General features: G+C 41.6%; 1 long non-coding RNA gene across 1 annotated transcript in view; it reads right to left on the reverse strand.

Annotated features, from left to right (window-relative positions):
• The window catches only part of LOC147030450 (uncharacterized), an 86,196-nt gene that overhangs the window by 57,132 nt on the left and 13,830 nt on the right, over positions 1–15,234 (reverse strand). The window contains exon 2 of the long non-coding RNA XR_015055781.1: positions 4,847–4,915. This is a non-coding gene — a long non-coding RNA (uncharacterized LOC147030450). The remainder of the gene's footprint in view (positions 1–4,846; positions 4,916–15,234) is intronic.

A 15,234-nucleotide genomic window follows, 5' to 3' on the forward strand; every position in this document is an offset into this window, starting at 1 on the left:
AAAGCCCCCTTCTCGCGAAAGTGCCAAAATCAAGAATCACTGTTCACCTTCACTCTTTCATTCCTCTTATTTTCCCACCTCTGGGACAAACTCTCACACTCTCTTCAATCCCACACCTCTCTCCAGGCCTTCAAAATAGCTGTTCACCACAATCTCGTCTTTCCCCATCCAAAACCACAATCGTTTCTACCCCCATTAATCCACCCCAAACCCACCTCCTTCAAATTCCCTGCTTTCCTTCCTGAAAGTCCCTGTCGTGTAAGGACCTTAAAATCCCTGTCGTATCCATCTTGTTTACCCCGTGTACCCTGCCCCATCCCACTCCCTTCCACTTCCTCCTCATGTCTCTGCTCCCCACTGTTTTGTGTTTCCCTCTCATGCATATCTTGTCTCCTGCTCCCCATGCTGTACATTGTGTTAGCTCTTCCACAAGCTTCGACATTGTATATAAAATAAATTAAAACAAGGAGTGGTACATTCAAAGTACACCGTTCCCATGCCAAATAAATAAATAACAAATCTTCCAGCGCACGACATCGCCAGGGCACCATCGGCAAATCTTCCCTTCTGGATTTGTTGTGTTTAATATAAACCACTCTTGACTTTGTATAAACCACTTAACCAAGGAGTCTGAATTGGGAGGGAGCGACGTACAATGAGACGTGCTGAATTCCTCTGCTGTCAAGGAGATGCGATTGTCGAGGAAATTCACACTGGTATCAGAAACTACGTAAGTATACTGAAGAGGATGATAATTGTGATTCAATGAAAATACAAAATAACAATGCTGATGAAATTTCGGATTTAAAAAAAAAATGCAAATGTTTTTTTCGTTTCAAACCTAATTATTTTTTGGGCTGGTGGGCTCAGGGCTCGGAGTTAACTTACCTTTGAGATGTCTAATTTGTTATTTATTTATTTTAGGGCTCAGAGTTAATTTACCTTCGAGTTGTCTAATTTGAGTTTGATTACTGACCTAATGATAAATGGTCACCCTGATGTTTTGCAGGCTGGGCGTTGGGATCGATGGGAGCACCATCTCTCAATCGGGACATTAGGCTGGGGACTCATCAGCCACAATTGATTGATAAAAGGCCTTAAAGACCCGATGGAGAATTTCACAAAGTATAGGCAATTGTTGACCAAATTCCTCAATTAAATCCTCCCCTAATCATCTGTGAGGCTATGCTGGTCAGTCTTATGGTGGTGCTGGGGGCATTTTCAAGTCCAACCATGAGACAGTACTACCCTTTATATGAGAGTATTGCCATCCATCCATTGGGACCATACTCTGTGTAGAGCGTTGGTGCTGCCTAAGCAGTCTCCTTGGTTGTTGGACACAATCCTGGACAGGTCGCCACTCCGACACAGGATACCAGCAAGCTGGCACTCATTTCGCCAACCTCAGAAGGATGACAGGCACAGTCAACCACACCCGGTATTAAATCAACAACCGAGGGGGATTTGAACTCAGGATCCTGGGATCCCAAGCCCACCACCATAACCATTCAGCCAACACCAGGCATAGTATTGCCATCGTCCATCAATTAATTGAACTGGATTGTCTTGCTCTGAAATCACACACACACACACACACACACACACACACACACACACACACACCAAACTATAAAGGCACTCGATAGAGCACATATCTCTGCCAGGCTGAAGAGTTTACATTTTGTTTACCACATAGAGGCCAGATGTGCTTCCGGTCCTTGACCAAAATTGAATAGGCTTGTTCTTGTCACCTAACCAACTCATCCACCAATTTTTATCATAATCCATCCATAACCTTTTGAGATATTATGCTGTCTGTCGTTTTTGGCCCTTTCTCATAAGATTGTAATTTGCTTTTTCTTACTACACTGGGACAGAGCTTTGGGGTGTGTGTCCTCATTCTTGTTTTAAACATCCTCTTCTCTTCCATTATCCATAGGGTTGGTTTATTTATGTACTCACCAGGAGAGGAAGAGGGACAACATTAATATTGAGAAAAGGCAGAGGAGGAATAATGACCGGGGAGAGAAAAGAGGGTAAGGAAGTATGGGAACCCACACAAGGGAATGGAGATTTGCAACAGCTCTGAAAGGATGACATTGTAAAAGTTTTTTTTTTAACATATCAAAAGGATTACCATAATGTTATGCTTGTTTTACTCATGTAGACACGAAACCAACAGAAGAACGGATTAACAAAGGACATTTGGCCCACTTCATGACATTGGGCAATGCAAAAAGAGTAGAAAAAACGTGGAGTTCAATGCAAAGCCAAACATCTGAAGGTGAGGATATAAGGATCATTATCTCTGCCACCTTAGGGAGGCAGAAGTTATGTTTTCATCCCTGCCTGTATGATTGTCTGTGAGCACGACATCTCAAAAAATTATGGATGGATTTGGACAGAACTTGGTCAATAGGTTGGGTGTGTGACAAGGAAGAATTGATTTTATTTTTTTTAAACATTTTTTGAAGTTTTTCTTCACCATCAACAAAACAATAAATCTCCAGCTTTAATCACTTGCTCCTTCATTACCCCCCCCCTTTCCCCCCTTAGGGGGACAATCTATAGTGTCCCCCCCCCCCCCGAGACCAATATCCTTTACTTTGAGCAAAGCTTCAGCTTGTCGAGGAGCCAAAACGAGAAAATGTGTTTCTTCCTTATTTTTGGCTTGTCATCAGCAATGAGGCCGACCCCCTACTGGGCTAATCGTAAATCAAGCTCTTTCTCCTGTTGACCTTTGATCATCTGACCCTAAATATCAGAGAAGAAAACTAGAACGGCACTCAGTGGAGAGCGTACCTGCATCAGGCAGAACAATTTATGTCCGTGTCACACAGCCCACCTGTCCACCAAGTTTCATCCGAATCCGTCCAGCGTCCATACTTTGAGATATCTTGCTCAAAGACGGACAGACACACAGGGATGAAAACACAACCTCCGCCCACCGTTGGTGGCGGAGTTAAATGTTCTTCTCCGGGCCAAGAGATTTCACTCTGCATGGTTTTTTTTTCTTTGCCAAGGAAAAGGTGTTTTGGGGGAAGTGCAGGCGAGAGGAGGTTGTATACATTGTCAAGGCTCGTGGAAGAGCTATTGCTTTTTTTTTCGTGGACGAGGAGGAGCTTGGGGTTGCCTTTAGGGTCAAAGGTTAGCAACGCTGACGCCTCCTTCATGAAGCTGCATATTGACAAAGACAAAGAACGTCTCCAAGATCTGAATCAGGCTGTTATCATTTACAGTTGAACAACTGGATGGTCCCATTCGACATCAAATGAGTGGGATAGAGTGGGATAGATCACTCAAATGAGTGATCCAAAACAGATCACTGGAAAAGGTTTTAAGGAAATGTCAAAATTAGGAAATCCACTTTCTGTGATTAAATAAACAAAACAAAGATGGGTTGATTAAAGTTTTTTCCCGAATGGTATAATTCGAGAAATTATAAACCTTATGAAGTCATTTGGCAATTTTTGGGGCTTAGCTGTAACACCGCTGAAAGCTAAATGCATCGTCAGATGCAGATGGCAATGTTTGAAGTCCAATCATCACAGGACTTGGCGCTGTTCTCTCATTGCTCTTTGCGGAATGGGACTGGAGGTTATAATTTCCCTTCGGATGCAATCCAGGTATGAACCTGCAGGGTACGATCCAGGTATGAAGACAGCCGTCCACCGTCAGCTTTCGCTTTCTATTCTGGCCTCATTGAGAGGAACTGTGGTCAATGTGGAACAGTCGCATTACCCTCTTTGATATCCTTAATGAACCCTCATATCTCCACCATACATTGGCTTGAATATTTGTTAATGGATGCCAGATCACTTTCTATCGTGGGGGTGCAGCTTGAGAGACGTCATTGTGGATATGGGTGCATTGCTGCATTTCAGCATCTGAACAAAATTAATTGGGGGGTATGGTTGCAACTTCACTCCCCCCACCCCCCACCCCCCACAAACACACACACACACACACACACACACACACACACACACACACACACACACACACACACACACACACACACACACACACACACACTCAATGATGCTGCACCTCCGAATATTTACTGTGCTCGACACATTTATGGATTGTTCTTTCCCATCCCTTTTCTTTTCTTTCCTCTTTTGAGTTCTTCCACTTCTAACTCTAAACCGATTATTTATTTGCTTGGATCATGGTTTATGGGTTTGTAAGCAAAACATCACAGCCATGAGGCTGAATTGTGAATGATTTACAAAGTAAAAAAAAAAAAACAATTTACGATAATAACAATACAATTATAACAGAACAACAGAAAAGCGCATTCATGTCATCATTCAACAGTCTGATAATATACAAGGCGCTGTACTTTTTATGGGAGCGTTCAGTTCTGCATTTCATTTACACTATGACGCAGTCGTCTGCATGATGATTGTTTTAGAGGTGACCAGTGTGGAAATCGACTGTGCAAAGAAGATGCAAAGTTATTACAAAGTTGTTCCTGCCATTCCTACACAGAATTCAGGGCATGGTGGAAGGATTCATATCTGGTGACCAAGATCATCATCAGTGTGCATTTCTGCAAAGTATCAGTCATAGCTACCTGCTGTTGTGTATCATGCATGATCAATCACTACTAAAGTACCTGTTCCAAGCATACAACATGTTCTTCTGATGCATACCTTTATTTGGGTGGTCTATAGGTAACTGACAACTGTGTGGAAGCAAAAAATATATAAATAACCTGGGTTCTGTGCATGAAGCAAAACATACCTACTGCTTACAATTCAAAACAACTCACAGCACTGGAAAACATGGGGACAGGAATATACTGCACTGTAAATACCCTCCTTGTAATACCCTTACCCACCTGGAGGTGGCGCAACATGATACACGTTTACATGGAGAATTCGTGTCCCTCACTTATCCCCAAGGCCACCTGCAAAGATAAAAACACATCTGTACATTAATTGGGATTATGCTGATCCTCTGCAGCAAGTCTGGAAGTAATCGGCCCAGAACCGTAGGAGGAGTAGCGTGACAAACAAACACACAAACAAACACACAAACACCGGTCCGTGAATTATTGCAAGGGTTCACCTTCTTGTTGGCATAGTTTCAGTAATTTCCAGAAGCCTCAATGTGCATGATCCCTGCATGTCATATTTTATCAGATTAGCTGCCAATTAGCTGATTTTATAAATATATTTAATTTATGTCACTTATCCCTGCATGTCGTAAGAGGTGACGAAAGGGTTGGCGTCAGGAAGGGCATCTGGCCATAAAAAAATACATTGCCTCAAAAAGGGAACCATGCAAGAAGATTGTCATGGGACCCTCAAGGCTAACCCCCACTCTAGCAGGGAAAATATCCTTAAAATGTTTGTGTGTGTGTATATTTAATTTATGTCACCGATATGCCATAAAAATCATGCCCGTATGCAGCTATAACTAATAGCTGCTGTCTCCACACCCTGGCCGATTCACTCTACTCTTGAATCTGTCATTTGGAAGACCGACGTGGTCTTGAGTTAAGCCCTTCTATATTTTAGAAGCTTTAAGGATGTAAGTGAATATACTCGTGCTACTGGCTCAGAGATGAATGTACTGGAATGGTAGTGCACTCGTGCTGCAGTCCTTCAAGTTAGTTGATTTGTACCCTTCACAATGTCTTCAGGCATAAGGGTGTTTAAGATGGTCAGATGGCCTTTAATGGTGGATATGAAGAAATAGTGCCAATACAAGACTCTAACCGTTCTGCGGTGCTCCAATGGTTGGATTTTCATTTATCTCATCAATATTGCAGTTCGGTACAGAATATAGCTTCCTCGGGGAAGTTGATTAACCTATCCAGGCAGCTGAGCTGTATTTCATCACAGATAATATCTTGGCTTTGTGTATGATTGCTCACTTTTCGGTGGAGAACATGGGTGCAACTCCATGTAAATCATGCTTCTCAGCCTGGCTAGTAATGGAATCAATGTGGTGATTCAAGTTATGACTACAGAGGTGAACATGATACCAGGATGATGTGGAGGTGAACATGACACCAGGATGGGATGATCAGTGTTGTCGTTGGTCAGACGGAGGGGTTCCGTAATTTAGTGGAGTTCTGGATGAAGTTGTTTATCCCCGAGCCTGCTGAGTATCATTTATTTACACTTACACCTCTCAAAGCAGGGATGTACATCTGACTCCTGACTGAACAACATGTGACAAATGTCGACCCACACACTCATTCGATAGAGTTGTTCATTTCCAGAGCAGACTTTCCACAGGAGTGAACGAGTGGACTCGCCTCGTCGATTAAGCAAAACCACCTTAATTATAGTTGTGTCATCAGCAAACAAGACAATAGGACTGCTCAGAGAGTCAGAAATGTCAATGATAAAAATCAGAAGCAATCTAGTGCCAAGAATGCTTCCTTGGAGAAATCGTGTTGACAGATTTAGGAGTGGACTCTTCGCCTTCATTCACTACTTTCATTTCCATCACTTTGTTTATCAGAGAGAAGTGAGATTGCCTTGTAATTCTGGGGATCCATTTTTTTTTGTGTTGACAGGGATATCACATTCAAGTTTATACTGGTCAAGAAAATGCCCAGTGTTGAAGCAAAGGCCAAACTCTCATGCTATGACTCCTGGTCCTATATCAAGCTAGCCCAGGAATCAATCTCGTCCCTCTCAGCTGCAGGTAGTAGACAAAAAATGGAAATACCTGGGTAAATGAGGGACACCAAGCAATGCTTTCCACAGAGGTGTAGCTTATGTGTTAATGAAGGAAATAACATCCCAACATGCTTAGGATCATGAATAAAAATGCTGCCCAGGCGTGGTTGCCTATAATTATAGCTAGCATGGCTGCAAGAGGAGACCCCTTCAATGCCCACATCTCCAGAGCACATTCAGTATGATCAAAGAGATATTTCCATATATTTTTGATGTGAGGCCCAATGGTTTGATGAGCATGACACTGATGTTATCCATATGTCATTGCCTTCTCAGTCACCAGATCTGAACCCAATCGAGCATTTATGGGATAGTCTGGAATGATGCCTGAGACAGCGTTTTCCACCTCCATCAACCAGGTAGTGAGTTCATTGACTTCCTGTGGAGGAATGGTGCCACATCCCTCCTGCAAAAATCCAGATGCTGGTGGACTCTATGCCACAGCACATACAGGCAGTATTGGCCACACATGGTGGCCCACCACCTAATTCAGTGACCTTACATCGGTGTTTGCATGTTTTTGTCCACTACTATACCTGTATGTCCTTTCTCAAATGTGGCGTCCAAAACTGACGTGCTTTTTTAAGGAATATAAAAGTGTTTCTCACCCTAAAACGTTTCATTCTGGTCTTTGATGTCTTTTTAGATACTTGATTCAAATATGGAGCATTGTTGGGAGATTTATTTATTTTTAACAAATGAGGATGGTGTTTAGACGTCGTAAGAGTTAGTTATCTTGCTGGTTACGTTGGTGCAGGCCTGTTCATATGAGGTTTTCCTGGAGGAGTTGAATCCATTCGGAGTTGGCAAAATAATTCCTCATCCCATTCCACTATGCCCCTTTATATTTCTATATCTCTTTGATGTGAGGAGTATCATTCATAGGATTTTCATCGATTGTTATTTCAATTGTGTTGTGCTCTTATATTCCCATGGGAGATACAGTGGTAGCTTTGATATAATTTTGTGTACCAGCCATTACAATTGCAAGTCTGGGGTTTTTTTCATCTCATCGATTCAGTAACTATTTGTCTGAGGCCATGGGAAGTACAGATTGCTTCATTCTTACCCTTGTTTTTCTGTGTTGTCACTTTCAAGCTATTCTTTGTGATAGAAGTTGAAGTGTGTGACAATCACCATAAAATTAAAGGATGTAAAGGACTGCTCACTGTCTGTTTGTTGTTCAAGGTATTCAATGAGCCACGTGTTGTTGCTATTTACAAGTAACTATGCATTGCACAGTAGCAGACGGCATTTCTAGAGCTCAATGGTTAGCCGCATGGGCTCCTGGTGTTCAAGTGGTTGTTGATGCCAGCTTGTGATTGGAAATGAGATATCTGTTCTGATTTTTTTTTTTTTTAAGACAAACAAGGGAATTGGACAAACACTTATATGCCATTACATCTAAATCAATGCACTCCATTGTAATAGGATAAAATATAATGGGGGCAACAAACAAAAAATATACCCATCAGAGATGGGGAATCCCCCGCCATTGAAACATTTTTTTCAAGATGGCCGCCCCAGTCGGCCATCTTGGATCCGGCCACGCCCAAAATCAATAGGGTTCTTCCTTTTCAGGTGGTACATGTGTGACCCAAATTTCAAATCGATATGGCAAACACTTTATGAGTTATCACACTCACAACTATAAATGTTGATGCCCAGCCCGACGGACGGACGGACGACCCAGGTGACAACAATATCCCCCTTTCGCCACGCGGTGGGGATAAAAACTCATGTCAGAACAGCTGTACACAGAAAGACATGACAGTGTCTGTAGAGTATTCCAGTGGCACAACTGTGAACATTTCAACATCCCAGTCCGAGAACAATCATGGAAACACAAACCAAATCCGATTCTTGAAAATGAACACATAAATGCTCACGTGTGACAAAATGATCCCATCAAGTGTGGACATTACAAACAAAGCATTGCATCCGGACATGGTGCTCAAACACAAAAAGGAAAAGTCGGCATTGTTGATCGAGGTTTCAGTTCCTATTGATTTTGGACTAACTGCTTCAGAAATCAGGAAAAATGACCAAATACCAGGATCTGAAAAATGAGGTCAAGAGGTCTTGGAAATTGAAGAAAGCTGAAATAGTGTCAGTGATAGATCGATAGGAATGGTAAAGAAAACTCTTACTGACTATTTAAAAATAATTCCAGGGAATATCACTCCAAACGAGATATAAGTGGAGGCTGTCAGACATTCAATGAAGATTGCGAAAAGAGCCCTTGGAACGAGGCTCTGAGAACGAAGTTTCACAGTTTGGTTCATGAATCACGATCCTTTACAGAAAAGGAAGTGGAGATTTTGAGTTCTGCCTCCCACCTTCTGAAACCCAAATGGAGATAACAACTCAACGGGCAACAAGACACATGAACCACCTGGCCGCATGGCAGAGAGGCCAGGGCCCGGAGCAGAGCTTAGACAAGTGAACAAGGCAGCCAGTGGTGGCTGTATTTGGGTTTGACCATCCGGGTTCAAAACTGTGCCTGGGTGAGACTGGGACAACATTTGGGCTAAACTGCAGGCCTTCACCAAGGGCATTGTGAGCGATTCACAGTCAGTTCATGAAGCGCCCCACGTGCCTGAACAGGATCATTGTTTTTCTGGGGTTGGCTACGTTTCATGAGTTGTGTCATCTCCTTTTGCTTATACCAGTGCGGTGAGCATGGTGGAATTGAAGCAATCCAGCCAACTTGGCTCATGTGGTCAAAAGAGTCTCCCAATGTTAAACTTTCATCTCTGTTCACCTCTTTACATCCTTTGGTTTTTATGTTTTTATCCTCCTCCATAGAGACTTAGAGAAATGGTAAATATTTTTTTATGATTTATTATTTATCAGATCAAGTAAAGGATTTAAAGTCACTTAGTGGCTAGTTTTTTTTTTTTAATGAGTTGAAGGATTTTGAAAATCGATGCTTGCTAATGTAATCAATTAATTTATATTAGTTATGAAGGTATTGTAAATACATGTGTAGTAATTCAATTAATTTGTTTTTGAAAACGAGCAGGCTCGGAAATCCATTTTGTGTAAATCCACAGTCAATAGGTGAGATAACATGAAATAAACTTTCGCTCGTGGTTACAAGGGTTCATCACTTGACTAATCCTTGTGATTGAATCACAGCAAGAAGGTCAATTGGACTAATGCAGCTGCAATGCACCATTCCCTTGGAATTGTCAGTTGGACCTCTGGGACTGTGCTGAGACTCAGCTCAGAATAATATGCTATGTTTGTTCAAGTGATTTTCCACCTGTTGATTGCATTAAGTAATAATAAAAAATATATATATATCCATCCATCCATCCATCTCTTCATCCATTGGGACCATACTCTGTCTTGAGCGTTGGTGCTGCCAAAGCTATCTCCTTGGCTATTGGGAACAATCCTGGACAGGTCACCACGACGACACAGGATACCAGCAAGCTGGCACTCATTTTACCAACCTCGGAAGGGTGACAGGCAGAGTCAACCCCACCTGGTAGGATTTCAACAGCCAAGTGGGATTTGAACTCAGGATCCTCGGATCCCAAGCCCACCACCCTAACCATTATGCCAACAACAGGTATAAATACATATGATGTTAAACTAAAGCTTGCAAGAATTTATAATTTGGTCACGGTGCCGGTGATAACACTCCTACACTTGGCAAATTCCACCTTAGAATCATGGAACATCCACCAGCTAATGCTAGTTGACCTAAAACCAGGCTTAACGTCCATCTGAGAGACGGCCCACTCTTTGATGCATCATCATGCCTGTGAAGCACCAATCCAACAGATTATCGTTGGGATCAATGGGACAGGAATCCTATCCACACTTGACAGCCAAAAGGTAGGTGTGCTATCCCTGGGCCACCATGTCAGTTTAAACTATCCACAGTGGTTATTGGTTATTAAGCACTTCTATGGAGTTGTAACAGACAAGATAGTTTGAGTCCATCCCCTACATTTTGGCTGCCTGGTGGTATGAAATGCAAACTTGAATTTTAATTTTAAAATATGTTTTTTAACAGATCCTTGCTACCAGGTCATATATTAGATGGTATTTTCACATCTACAAACCGTTCGGGATTTGGAGTTAATTTGCTTTGCTTTTCCCCAAAGGCAATGAAGAGATAGCAAGCTACATCGCTGTCTATCTGCTCTTAATCTTAATGAAATTATTGAAGTGAAGATGCACGTGGAAAACCAGCTTAAGATGGAAACGTTCTACACAGCCCTGCGAGTAATGTGAAAAAGGATTTTTCAACCAAGCTATTTTGGAAAACCGTTAAAATATTCAAACCGCTGCTTTTAGCCAAGATTGATTTCCTGCACTGACACACTTCCAGCACCATGGAAACCAGCTTCTATGAAAGGATGGTGACACAGGGTTTGAAGGTTGCTGGAGAATGCAGCAGGATTGGTTTGTGGACCACATGAGCATGGCCAAACATCACAGTGAACACTTTTTACCATATCAAGCAACTTCTGTTGTTTTCGAAGTGGAGAATAAGTCTATCTAAAACTTCACATTAGTGCTACGTTCCTACCTGCAGGCCAAAAGTTGGTTTTGGATCATGCCCTCCCTTAACATAAAGCCCCAACCTCGAAAGCTTGTGGAGCTCGTTAAGCTTTCAGCATCAGCTTTGTTGTGGCCAATACAAGGGTTACACCACGGCATCACAAGATTTCATTTTGATGTAGAACCTCCACTTGAAGATTCACCATATTTAGAATTACATGATACCTGTACTGGAGGTCAGGACAAAGTTGTGAATATGCAGAGGTATACTTCTGGCTATGATACGCATGTCTAAACAGCAAAGTGGAGTAGGCACCCTTATGCAGACCGTTTGTTAAAAGCATCCTTATCCCTTATGATAACCAGTGATTATTTCTCAACAGATTGGATGGAGAATCCCATCAGATCTCAAGAGGAAATTTTGTCAGGGATGAAACTGTAAAGAGTATTGCTTATGCAGTAACGGCAAAAATTATGAAAAATAAAGATTGAGATAAAAAGGGGAATGAGGAATCCTCTTGTGAATAGACATTCGACTGTTATTATTAAACAACGAATTTGGCCCACAAGTTCAATCACCACTGACATGCCTCTGCACATCAAGGCAGAACTTTGGAATTAGGCCAAGGTGGCAGTGACAATCACCTCCTCTTTGCAACTCCTCCTTCATGTGCAGCACAAGGCTGCAGGTAGCACCATTGGCTGAGGGCACAGCTGTGCCACTGATGCTGTGCCCCTTTTCCACTACACTGGTACTCATTTCGCCGACCTCAGAAAGATGACAGGCTGAGTCAACCCCACCTGGTGTTAATTTAACGGGTGAACAGGGACTCAAACTCAGGTCCCTAAGATCCCAAGTCAGCCACCCTAACCACTCAGTCAACAGCAGGCTTTCTTTGCAACTGACAACGTGGAATTTTTAGCATCCACCAGGAATCAATACGAGCAGACAGGTCCCTAGATGAATGTCTCATCCAATGGAAGTTTAACGTCAGGTCAGGAATCAAACCGAGTGGACAATCTAATGCCCAATACACAACCTCTGCACCATCTTGTCAGATGGAAGAAAGAATGAAGGGGGACAAAAGGAGAAGGAAGAATGATAGTGTAAATTGGTATGAATATTAGGATGCAGGAGATGGAAGGTCGTCAGAATTCTGCCATTTTGTAGATGTAATCCAGTATAAAGATGGCAATGAAATAGTGGAAAGCCAGCTGTACCTGTAAACACCATTAATTAAATGGTTTTACAATATTATGCTCAAATAGCATAATATTTTCAAATGTGCACATATTCTAGTGATCATGTCCGTATCTTGTGTATATCGTCACGAGCCCAGGGAAAAACCTGCTAACCCAAACGGTCATAATAACCAGTTTGCTCTGTATCAGTCACAAGAACTACTAAGCACCATTGTGGTGCCAAACATTCAATTTAGGCAAACACAGTGAATGTATCAAAAACTTCAGAGAGAGACTGGTACCACTGAAAAAAGTTCTCATTTAATTTCTACAAGTTATATACAAATATAAAAACATACGAATGGATCCATACATCCATGAGGGGTGGGGATGAGACAGAACATGGGCTGTAGTTTCTCCACAGTGGTAAAATCAAGTTCAGCTTCTCTGAGTAGAAACCAATAAACATATTGATAGAAATTCCAGGGACAGAGAAAAGGCTTCTTTATATGGCATGTGCAATGTGTCAAACTACAGAAAAGAAGGGATATTGCATAACATGTAGAAAATGCCAGATGATAAAAAATAAGGCACATTCGAAAAATCTAGTGTGCATGTTGTGCTGCCCTCCTAAGAACACCAGGGCAGTACAGCATGCGCACGAGATGTTTTTGAATGTAACTTTTTTATTGTCTGGCATTTTCTACAAGCTATGCAATATCCCTTCTTTTCTATAGTTTGCCAGATGGCACATACCATATAAAGGGCTCTTTTCTATGTCCCTGGCATTTTTGCCAATAATCCTGTTCAAATTTCAAGTCAATCAAATGAAAATTGACAATTTAGGAAAATTTGGCCTTTGACCTCAAAAGTAATTGGTGGTTGAAATCGGTGACCTGATATGAAAATCCTGTTCAAATTTCAAATCAATCAGAATAAAATTGACTTCAGAAATCCGGTATATGTTGACCTTTTGGCTTATGTTGACCTTGAAAATAATTGGTGGTTGAACTTGGTGACCTGATATGCAAATCCTTTTCAAATTTCATTTCAATCAGATGAAAATTGACAATTTTTGAAATTTGGCCTATGTTGACCTTTTGGGCAATGTTGACCTCAAAAATAGTTGGTGGTTGAAGTTAGTGAGCTGATGTGCATATCTTGTTCAAATTTCAAGTTAATCAGATGAAAATTGGAGGATTTCAGAAATGTGGCCTACGTTGACCTTTTGGCTGATATATTGACCTCAAAAACAATTGGTGGTTGAATTCAGTGAGGTGATATGAAAATGCTGTTCAAATTTCAAGTCAATCAGAAGAAAATTGACAATTTCAGAAATTTGGCCTATGTTGACCTCAAAAATAATTGGTGGTTGAATTCAGTGAGCTCATATGAAAATCCTGTTCAAATTTCAAGGCAATTAGATGAAAATTGAGGATGTTAGAAAATTTATCTCTGTTGACCTTTGGCCAATGTTGACCTCGAAAGAGTGACCGCTCTATCACATGGCCATGTAACATGTGATAAAGTTTCAATTTCCTCTGATGAACGGTTTTTGATCTTAACAAAATGCAGACACAACGTACGACATACATGCGTATAGTACCAATTGCTTAACTGTGTTTCGCTTCGCATGCACAGAGTAATGTGTACGTACAATTGTAGACGACTTATTTGATACACAAGTAAATTGATCCACTTATTCATATCCGTAAATGATAGATATTGCTGCCCTCTGGTGGAAACAAAGCAGAATTGCATGATGTTTCTGACCATGATGCGTGGATAGTTGAATATGAGCAACAAATAGCCAAAAAGAAAAAAACTATGGCACTTAGCTGGAATTTGTTTCAAAAGCCATTAATTATATGCATTGTGTGATGTATATTCCAAGTTTCAGCTCGTTTCAAGTTTTACCTTTGAAATATGAGCGCCAACACATTTTGGGTGGACGGACGGACAGACAGACACCAATGTGATTTTCGAGGGTTTTCATTAAAAACTCAAGAATGCGGAAATGGACATTGTTGAAATTTGGAACATATTACCTCAACGTACAAAGGATTTCCTTTTGAAACTTGCATCCAATTTAGTCCAATAGAAGCCAAGAAACGAATTTTCAGTCCCTGGGTTAAAGTTGCATACAGAGAAACCGTCTCATATAAAGGGAGGGGCACTTTGTGCTTCCCTTGATAAGGAGGAAAACAAGCCACAAACAGTCTTGAAGCTGCTCAAGTACTGCAATAAATGGTAGCCACCTCTTCAGAGTCTTCAAGAACCGCTCTTAAAATGCCTTTGATAAGCAAAGACCTTTCAGCAGAAGTGAAGAAATGTCCCAGCAGTGAGGTGAGATGACATTCAATATCTCTCAATATGTATGTATACATATATATATATATATATATATATATATATATATATATATATATATATATATATATATATATATATATATATATATATATATATATATATATATATATATATATATATATATATATATTGTTGCGGATTCCGCGCCCGCCGGCGTGCGACGGCCACGTAACTCGAATCGCGGCACGTCGCCCACCGGACGGACAATCCAGTCGTGACCCTCTCGGACTAACGCCGGGAACCAGTCACGGGTGGACCTTTCGGTCTCACCGCGATCGAGCCAATCAGCCCCCGCGTGGGATAGGGTTGCTCGCCAAATTCGACCTACCTAAGTACCCACGCGGAGGGTAGACCGGGCGATCGCACCTCGCCGCAGGTCGACTTCGGACACGGGCCACTTAAGCGACCCGTTCCGTACTATCAGAATAACCGAGCGGTGTTATCGTCGACCTCG

This window comes from Eptatretus burgeri, chromosome 3, assembly GCF_056783735.1.
Source record: "Eptatretus burgeri isolate ZD-2024b chromosome 3, Ebu_testis_v1, whole genome shotgun sequence".
Classification (NCBI taxonomy): Eukaryota; Metazoa; Chordata; class Myxini; order Myxiniformes; family Myxinidae; genus Eptatretus; species Eptatretus burgeri.